Here is a 9,574-nt window from a genome sequence, read left to right as displayed (position 1 = left end):
AAAGTACATTATGGTTTGTATCTGAATGTCCCCCCAAAGCCTCCTGTGATCATAGGTAGGGATTTGAAAGGTAATGGGATAGTGGGGGTGTGATTAGCTCTCTGATGTCTTTATACACATGTGATGTTGGGAAGTGAAGGTTGACAGAAGAGGTGGGTCACTGTGGCGTGGTCTGGAAGGATGTATCTCCCTCCCCCCTCCCTTTGTCTCTTCCTGCTTCCCACCACTACCAGCCATGGGCTGTTTCTCGTCTGTCCTGCCTGGCTACCATGCTGCCCTGCCTTGGAACCAGCCAACTATGGACTGAAACATCTACAAACTGTGAGACAAAATAAGCCTTTCCTCCTTAGAGTTATGGGTGTTGAGTATTATGTCTTAGTGACAAGAAAGTTAAGACAAAGTAGTTGACAAACCTATTTATTGATAATCTCAGTTAATATTTTTTACAGTGCTGGAGATTGCCAGTTCAATTCAATTCTCTGTCTCTCTCATGCATGTTTGTAATACAGAATAGTGATGTTTCTTTTGGGGAATCGGTACATGCACGTAACATACTTTGATCATTTTCAATCCCTTTTCCCGCTTCTCCCTTTCCTCCCCTTCCTTGATCTCCTCCCCCATCTCCCGCAGTCTAGCTTCTAATTTCTTATCATCTGTCATTTATTTACTTATCTGTATATTTATTTATCTATAGTTTAGGTTTCTCATATAAGAGAAATGTGATATTTTGCTGACTCTAGCTTATTTTGCTTAGGATTTCCACCTTTTTAATAGGAGTATTCCTAGCTAGGCGTGGTGGCACACACCTGTTATCCCAGTACTTAGGAGGCTGAGGCAGGAAGATCACCATGAGTTCAAGGCCACCTTCAGCGACACAGAGAATTGAAGGCTATCCTGGACTACATAGCAAGACCCTGTCTCAGAAAACAAACAGAATATTCCTGTTATTTGTGATATTAAAATGGATTTTTAAAATAAAAGAAAAATTTAAATACATGGAAAATTATTTTCCGAGAATGAAGAATTGGTCAACATTAGATCTCCTAACAGAATCCATCATATTAATAAATTAAAGGAATATGACTACATTATCATCCTAACAGACACAGAGAAAGCACTTGACAAAAGTCAAACATCCATTCATGATTAAAACTCCTAGCAAACTGGGACTATAAGGAGCTTTTAAAATTTGATTTAAAATATCTGTCAAAATTTTCCACGCTACATGTTAATATTCCTCAGGATAATAGACACAAAATCCTTAACAGAAATTTAGCAAATTAAATCCAGCAATGTTAGAAAGGATAACACATCTGTATAAAGAAGAATGTGGCTTTTTTCTGGCCCAGTTCCAGGGAGGAACCTTTAAATCCTTAGAATTTCTGGAATGATGAGGATATCTTTATTTTTACTGTTATTTTTTTTTCTTTTTGTGGTACAGTGAGTGGAATTCAGGGCCTCACTCATGCTAGGCAAGTGCAATACCTCTGAGCTACATCCCCAGCCCCAAGAGTGTTTTCATTATTTTTATTTTTTTATTTTTTTATTTTTTGGTACCAGGGATCAAACTCCAGACCTTGCGCTTGTGAGCCAGGTGGCAGCACCACTGAGCTAAATCCCCGGCCCAGAGTGTCTTCATTATTTGACGTGGCCCCTGCAGACTCCACCTGAGAGTTTGTGCTAATGAGATGACTCAAGGGGCACCTGGCTCATTTATCCTAATGGGATGATTCCAGATGGGGGTGGGCTGTGCCAGAAAGACCAACTATGTAATTAGAGGGTTGGGACTTTGAGCTAGATGAGACCAGTTATATCTTGAGGGAAAGGAGGGGGCTAGAGTATGAGGCCAGCCACATGGTCAGTGATTCAATCAGTCATAGCTGCATAATGAAGCTTCAGTAAAAACTCTAGATCCTAAGGCTGGGGGGAAGCCTCATATTTAGAACCCTCTCACACCTTGTGCTGTGTCTCTTCTTTTGGCTGGTTGTGATTTGTGTCCTTTGCTACAAGAAGACTGTAGTCATAAGTGTAATGCTTTTTTGAGTTTGGTGAGTCATTTTACTGAATGATCAGACCCAAGGGAGTCTCTTGAACCCCGAAATTTACAGCCAGCTGGTATGAAACAAGAATGCCCTTGGGGATCCCTAAATTTATTGCTGGTGTTTGAAGTGAGCAATGTCTTGTAGAGGACTACACCTTCAGACTTTGCAATCTGGTGTTCAATTTAATGTCATATTGCCAAGCTGGGATATCCCAGAAATGTAAGGTTGGTTCAATATTTAGAAATTAATCTTATAGTTCACCTATTGATAGAATTACTTAACTACTTTGTGATCAACTTAAATTTGCAGAAAAAGAATTTGACAAAATTCAACACACTTTCATAATTAAGAACACTCAGAAAACTAGGACTGGAACTATGTTGGCTTGATAAGGAGAATTCTGATACAAATTATGAGTGCTCCTGAAAGTGTAGTAAAAGTATTATTTTGTGGAACTTTTGTTTCACTCTGTGTTTGTGCAGGTGCGAGCATGTGTGTGTATTGCACTGGGTCCCAGTGTAAATAAGGTGCATTTCTGATCATGGTGGTAGTCAGGTAAGTTTGAAAGCCTTTGCCCTGGAGAAGTTCTCAGAGTGGGATGCTGTTCATTGCAATATAACGCTCATTGCAATATTTTGTGGAAAACTAGAGACAGCAAACATTCATTCAAAGGAAAATGCATGTATAAATTCACATAAAAGAATATGATATAGTAGTTAAAGTGCACAAGCTACAACTGAATGCATTAACACAGCTAAAGCTGTTAAAGCAGTTTCGTCAGAAGAGCAAATTGCAGAGCAGAATGTATAGCCTTTCATATACGTGAGTTTTTCCCCCAAGGGAAAATGTATGCATTAATATGTATGAACAGAAAAATATTTGGATGGAGTTGATTAATACAAATTCAGGGCAGTGGTTCTTTTTGAGAAAGAAGAGAGGGAGAGACAGAAACGGGACTTGGGAAGGGCTTGGGGGGGCCTCCAGTAATATTTGTAACATTTTATTCCTGTAACAATACTAAAGCAGTATCACCTCTCACTGCAGTAGCCTAAATCAGGGGTTGGAAAACTTTAGCTTGGAAAATAAACTTGGCTTGCCACTTTTGTGTTAATAAAGTTTTATTAGAATATATATGCACTCATTTATTGACATGTTGTATATATCTGCTTTTAAGCTATAATGACAGAAAAGTGGCTTCAGAGACAATAGGAGGGGAAAACACAATGCAATAAAGCAGACGTTAAAATTTGCTAAAGTTGAGTGGTAAGTGTACATAAATAAATGTCTTCTATTTTCTCTGTATGGTTGAAATATTATACAGTTGTAAATTATAAGCTGGCAATTTGAGTAGGTAAAATGAACTTTGCTTTTGAAAGTTTGGGTTGTGCATTTCCAGTATGGCTTGGGCTATTTGGAAATAGGCAAGAGCAGGTATTTCAAGTGAGTTTCAACTTTGAGGTCCCGTAAGACAGTGAGAGCGAGGGGCAGAGAAAGTGTAGCGGGGCAGATGCGTGCTCAGGATACCCAGTTTTTCCCTGAGCACCTTGTCTCTTCTCCGAGTTACACACTGTCCTGCATGGGGAGGCTAAAAGATCCTAAGACTTAAAATAAGTTAACAAGCCACTGCCCTAGGCTACAAATAAAAATTGGGAAGCTTCACTTTAGGAAATAACAAGATAAACTGGAATCAGAAATTCTAGGAGAAAAATTTGCATACCCCTCTCCAAATGAGTTTATCGCATTGGATGATACAGTTTAGTTGGTTGGCATAGACGCAGAAGTAATTCTATCTGGCCACAAAACAGAGTCACATGCAAGCATTACAAAGTGATGAATGTGTTCCAAGAACAAATCTAAATCACCTTGAGCTTATCCAATAAAGTGCTGCTAACACCTATTTTGTGTTTGAATGGACGGTGAACTTCCTGCTGGGTACAGATAGGTACAGGCAGACAGGAGCCCGCTGCTTGTGAAGCTGAGGAGGAAAAAGACCCTAGAATAAGTGAATCAATTAGAACCTCTTCCCAAAGGTGACTGGAGTTTCTGCCTTCTGTAATTGAGTCACTCTGCTCTTGCTTCACCTCGTTACCTTCATCTTGATCACTCCAGTCATCCCACATTCTTGGAAGGTGTTGGGAAAGCTATGGCTTGGTGTTCTGTGCTTGGACCTAGGTATGACGATGTTCCAAGGTAGTGGGATCTTTGAGAGGTGAAGCCTAGTAAGAGGTGATTAGGTCACTGAGTGCGGAGCTCAGGAAGGGTTAATGTCATAGTCAAGGGACCCCTGTTAGTTTCTACCGAGAGCAAGGTGTTGTAAAAAGAGAAAGGCTGGGTTGGGCATGGTGGCACATGCCAGTAATCCTAGCACTTAGGAAGCTGAGGTAGGTAGATTGCCACAAAGTTGCGGCCTGCCTGAGCTCCAAAGTGAATTCAAGGCCAGCCTGGACTGCACAGGGAGATCCTGTCTCCTAAAAAAAAAAGCAAGGCTGGCCCCCGTATCTCCCTGCTTTTTGTCTTGTTATGTGACCTCTCCCTCTTGCACATACTCTGGCCATAATGCCATGGTATGACACAAGCAAGAGGGCCTTCCCAGGTGCCAAACTGATGGCACTGCCAAAGTGCAGACTTTCAGCTTCCAAAGCTGTGAGCTAAGTAAACCTCTCTTCTTTACAAAGCCTGTAGCTTCAGGTATTTTGTTATAACAACAGAAAATTCATAACATCAGGCACAGGAAGTAGGTATGAAAGCCTCTGTATGTCCCAGATGGAAAAACAGAGATGAGAAATGTGCCCAGGTTCCAATAAAATTTTGAGAAGCAGACCTATACAAAACTTGGAATTGAATTCAGCACCTAAATGAAATAGATCTTGTTTTGATAGCATGCTTCATTTCCTACATTGATGAGCCTTCCTTGGTGGCAATAGATGATGACCAGTTATAGACTTAATGTTTTGCACTCAGCTGGGAGCAATATTAGAATTATCTAACAACCAGTACATCATAATATCAGCCATCAGGATGGATGCTGGCTGTAAAAACAGGCATGACTGTATCAACTCAGACAGACCCACATCAGCGTTAGACCAAGTGACACAGAAATTTAATCTTTAAGACCTTTTAGACATGCCACAACTAAGCCTGGGAGCAGACATGCACCTTTAGTGCATAGACAAATTTCCTCCCATTCTGATCCTGTATTTTCTACATTCCCAACAGAAGGGAGTTCGACATATCAGCTCTTTCTAAACTCCAAGAAGCCTATTGGGAAGATCACTCATTTTTCCATTCACTGATTCAACACATAATTATTGAGTGTCTACAACGTTCAACCCACTGATGAAATGGCGTCAACTGGATACTGGCAGCCTCTGTATTAAATGTAGCACAGAGATATTTAATGTGGTCTGGATAGGTTTTTTTTTAAATCAACATTTGAAAATTAAGAGGACACCACATAAAAATAAAAGTTTCCAGGTTATCTTGAAAAATGGCAAAATCTGGTCACAATGGGTCAGATTTCTGCAAAATAATAAACTGGCTGGTGTGTGGTTTGCTGCATTTCGACTCAGGACCTATTGCCTCTGAGTACCAACGATGACTGAGACCGGCCACCCGCATTGTCTACACTGTGTAAGTGTGTGAGCATTAAGAGCAAAGAAATACTTCCCTGCTTCCATGTCTTTGTCAGAAGCGAAGAAACAAAAGCCCAAGCAAGGGCTAGGTGGTTTTATGAGCTTGGGCCCTTCCCCTGTTTATGATACCTGTCACGTTCCATAGACACTTGAGTTTGTAGCTCTCAGAGCACAGGGGTGGCAAAAATTTTTAAAAATGAATGTCAGTCTCAGGGAGTTTACAGGAGTGAGGATTAAACTTGACAGTCTGTGCGAATTGGGTCTTTTCAAAAAGGTTGAGTAAAGGAATTAGGTAGTGTTATCATTATTTTTTGGGTTGTTGATTTTGATACCAGGGATCGAACTTAGGACCTTGTGCTTGCAGGGCAGGCATGGGTGCCAGTGAGCTAAATTCCTGGCCCCTGGCAATGTTATGGTTTAAATATGAAGAATGCCTAAGGACTCATGTATTGAGGATTTGATGCCCAGTATGTCAATAGACCTCAGAAGTGAGCCCTTGCAAGGTGACTGGACTATAAGGACACGAACCTCATCAGTGGATTAATCTACTAAGTTAGTGAATGTGGTGTTAGGAGGCGAGATCCTGTTGAAGGAAGCAGGTCCCCGGAAGTGAGCCTTTAAAGGGTGTTTCTCTCCTTTGACTTTTCTCTGGCTCTCTGCTTCCTGGTGGCTATGAGGTAAACAGCTTTCCTCTGCCATACCCTTCTGCCACAGTGTTTCTGCCTTGCAGCCAGATGACCATGGACCTCCAAAACTATGAGCCAAAATAAATCTTTCTTTTTAAAGTTATGTATGTTAGACATCTTTTCCCAGCAATGGAAAGGGGAAAAACACAAGCAGGTCTTTGTGTGTGTGTGTATGTGTGTGTGTGTGTGTGTGTGTGTGTGTGTGTGTTACTTGAGATCGAACCCAGGGGCACTCTACCACTGGGCTATGTCCCCAGTCCTTTTTGTACTTTTTTTTTTTTGAGACAGTTCTTGCCAAGTTCCCCAAGTGGGACTTGAACTTGCAGTCCTTCTGCCTCAGCCTCCCAAAGTGCTGGGATTTCAGGAATATACCACTCAAAGGCAAGATTGAAGGATATGTCAAGATGGCACAGTACCCACCTGGGCATGGTGGTGCACTCCTGTAATCCCAGCACTTGGGAGGCAGAGGCAGGAGGATCGCTGTGAGTTCGAGACCAGCCTGGGGTACATAATGAGTTCAAGGCCAGCCTAAACTACAAAGCGAGACTCTCTCTCAAAAAAACAAAAAACCCAAAAACCTCAAGAAGATGGTACAGTACCCCACAGCTAGTCATAGAGAAAGTAAAAGTTACCCCAATGGGTTAACTGAATGACCCCAGTGGAAGGAGTGGCAACCAGAACCTGGAGAGACAGAGGGTGCTTAGAGAGGATTTCGCTCCTTACATAGGATGAAGCTGGCAGGACACCCTGACTTATTTTCTTACCTCCTACCCAAGTTCCTATGGGCTTGCTCCACTTGGAAGCCAAAGAAGAGGAGCCCATTGGTGGTGTCCACACAGTCAGCCTCCTGGGCATTGAGAACAAGGAGGCCAGACAGTAGCCTTTTGAGATCCAAGAGGAAGATATCAGCTTCAAGACACAGGACAAAAACATCATACTCCAGGCCAGGGATTTAGCTCAGTGGTTCCACCGCCTGCCTCGCAAGCGCAAGGACCTGAGTTCGATCCCCGGTACCAAAAACAAAAACAAAAAACATCGTACTCCTGATTGGAGCTGTAGGGGAAGCCTCAGATGAGCTGTCTGCCAACAATGAATATTATCCAACTCTCCAACTTGAGTGCAGGATAACCTCCTGGTTTCAGGAAACCCAGAGGCCAAAGCAAGGGAAAACTTCACCATCTGGTTTTGGAGATAAACTATTCAAATGCCAACTCAGAAAAGCCAAGATGGAGCAAGCGGCACCTTCGATTGGTCAGCTGTCCCTCAAGAGATGTCCCTGATCTGCTATTACTGGAATCTGCAACTCCTGTAAAAAGCTGCCTGGAGGTGACTCATCCAGTCAATGTCCAAACCACTGCTTCTGCAGCACACCACCCTGTGCCCCTGTTCTCCCTCTTTCTGCAGATGCAATCTGAGAGGCATTTGTTATCCCCAGGGAGGAACCCTGGGACCTAGATTCAGCATCCTTGCCTAGCCAGCTGACTTTGCACACTGCAGGTAGCCAGAATTTCTTGGATCCCAGGGAGAAAGACACAAATCTGAGACCAGGCAGTGTAAGTTACCTCATCGCTGGTTCCATTCCTAGAGGAAGCAAGGTGAGTTACCTGGATCAATGTTATAAGCTCAGGCCTAGCAAATGAATTTAGGACAGCTCCATGGAGCTACATGTGCTTTGCATTTCTCATTAGTTAATTTGATTTGCATGTACTTGGGAGTTTGCAGAAGCCCGAATCAGATGCATCAGGATTCAGTCCAATTTTCTTTCTATATTTTTTTTTGTGCAAGCTTCTTTTTTTTGCTGTCTTTTTGTCTGTATTCTTCCTTTACTTGTCTAAGGAGGTTTAAGGAGGTAATTTATCAACCCTGCCAGATTCTATCTCATTGCTTCAGTGGTGGAGTAGGAGGGTGGTCAGGTCACGACGTGATTGTTATAAACTCAACATACTGTTTGACACATTTGACCTACCTAGAATTGAAAGACTGTGTACTCAAAGTTCCTCTGAGTCTTCAGCAGGCGAAATTGTCATGATTTCTGTCAACCTGAAATGCACTGTTCAGAATTTTTGCCTTTACAAACTCTTTCTTCACTTGGTGGAGGAAAACAAAGAACTTTGGGCTCAGTTCTACCCATCACTGGCTATGTGGCTTTGGCCATATGTTACTCATACTTTCTGGGCCTCAGTTGTTCATCTGTAACAATGGGATTTTCTAACCTCAGAGTATTGTAGTGAATGCCAATCACCAATACACACTGAAGTTTAGGGAAGGTCAAACATTTTAGTGTCCTGTGTTATCAGCCTCTTCATCTTCCCGAACACACACATTTTTAAACCTTTTTGGTGCAAGCTGCTCACTCCTGAATCTTGCCCCAGGAACCACCACAGTTTGCTTGAACATGAACTTCATCATTGTTCATGGACCTCACCATTCCATCATGCAGCTATCACCCATCCCTCCCAGAGCTTTCTGCCACTGAGTCATAGAAAGAATGTCATCCTGGCAGTGCCATGTTGGTTTGGGGAGTTATAGATTCAGAGCTATAAGTTGAAAGAACAGTAGGGGATTGTGGACCATGAGAGTGGAAGGCATTAGGGATCAGTAGGGACTGAGAAACACTGTGGAACTGCTGAGACACCCAGAGAATGAAAACTAAGCCTCCCTAATGAGATTGAGCAGGAGTGTTGGAAGAATTCACTTGGTACCCAGGAGGTCCCCAATAAATACAAGTGAACGGATGGATTTGGAAGAATGGGGATGGGCTGGTTAAATGCACAAGCCAATGGTGGCTTCATCAGGATTAAGCTCTTGCCCAAATGCCCCTTATCAGAGGGAACCTTCTTGACCTTTGATAGATACCAATTTTCGATCTGTTCCCTTGAGCTCCAACCAGTGTTGCCTTCCTAGAATGTTCACTATTACACTGAATATTTATTACATACTTATTTGCTTTTTTTTTTGTCTCTGCCATCAGGATGTGAACTCCACAAAGGGAGGGACCTTGTCTCTTGTTCTCTCCTGCATCTTCGGTACTTGGAACAGAGGTAGCCACAAGGCAGAGGGTCAGTCAATACATCTGAAATAATGATTAAATACAAGAGAGCAAGACAGGGATAACTGGGGATAAGAACGCCTGGGAAAAAGACCTGCAGTGGTTCTCAAACTTACAAACTCACTGGAGGCTGGGTTGACATGCAGATCCCTAGCCTGGCTCCTA

The sequence above is a fragment of the Heterocephalus glaber genome, unplaced genomic scaffold (assembly GCF_053883595.1).
Source record: "Heterocephalus glaber isolate CG9 unplaced genomic scaffold, H.glaber_assembly_v1.0 deba00001687, whole genome shotgun sequence".
NCBI lineage: Eukaryota > Metazoa > Chordata > Mammalia > Rodentia > Bathyergidae > Heterocephalus > Heterocephalus glaber.
Note: the sequence above shows the minus strand (reverse complement) of the source record.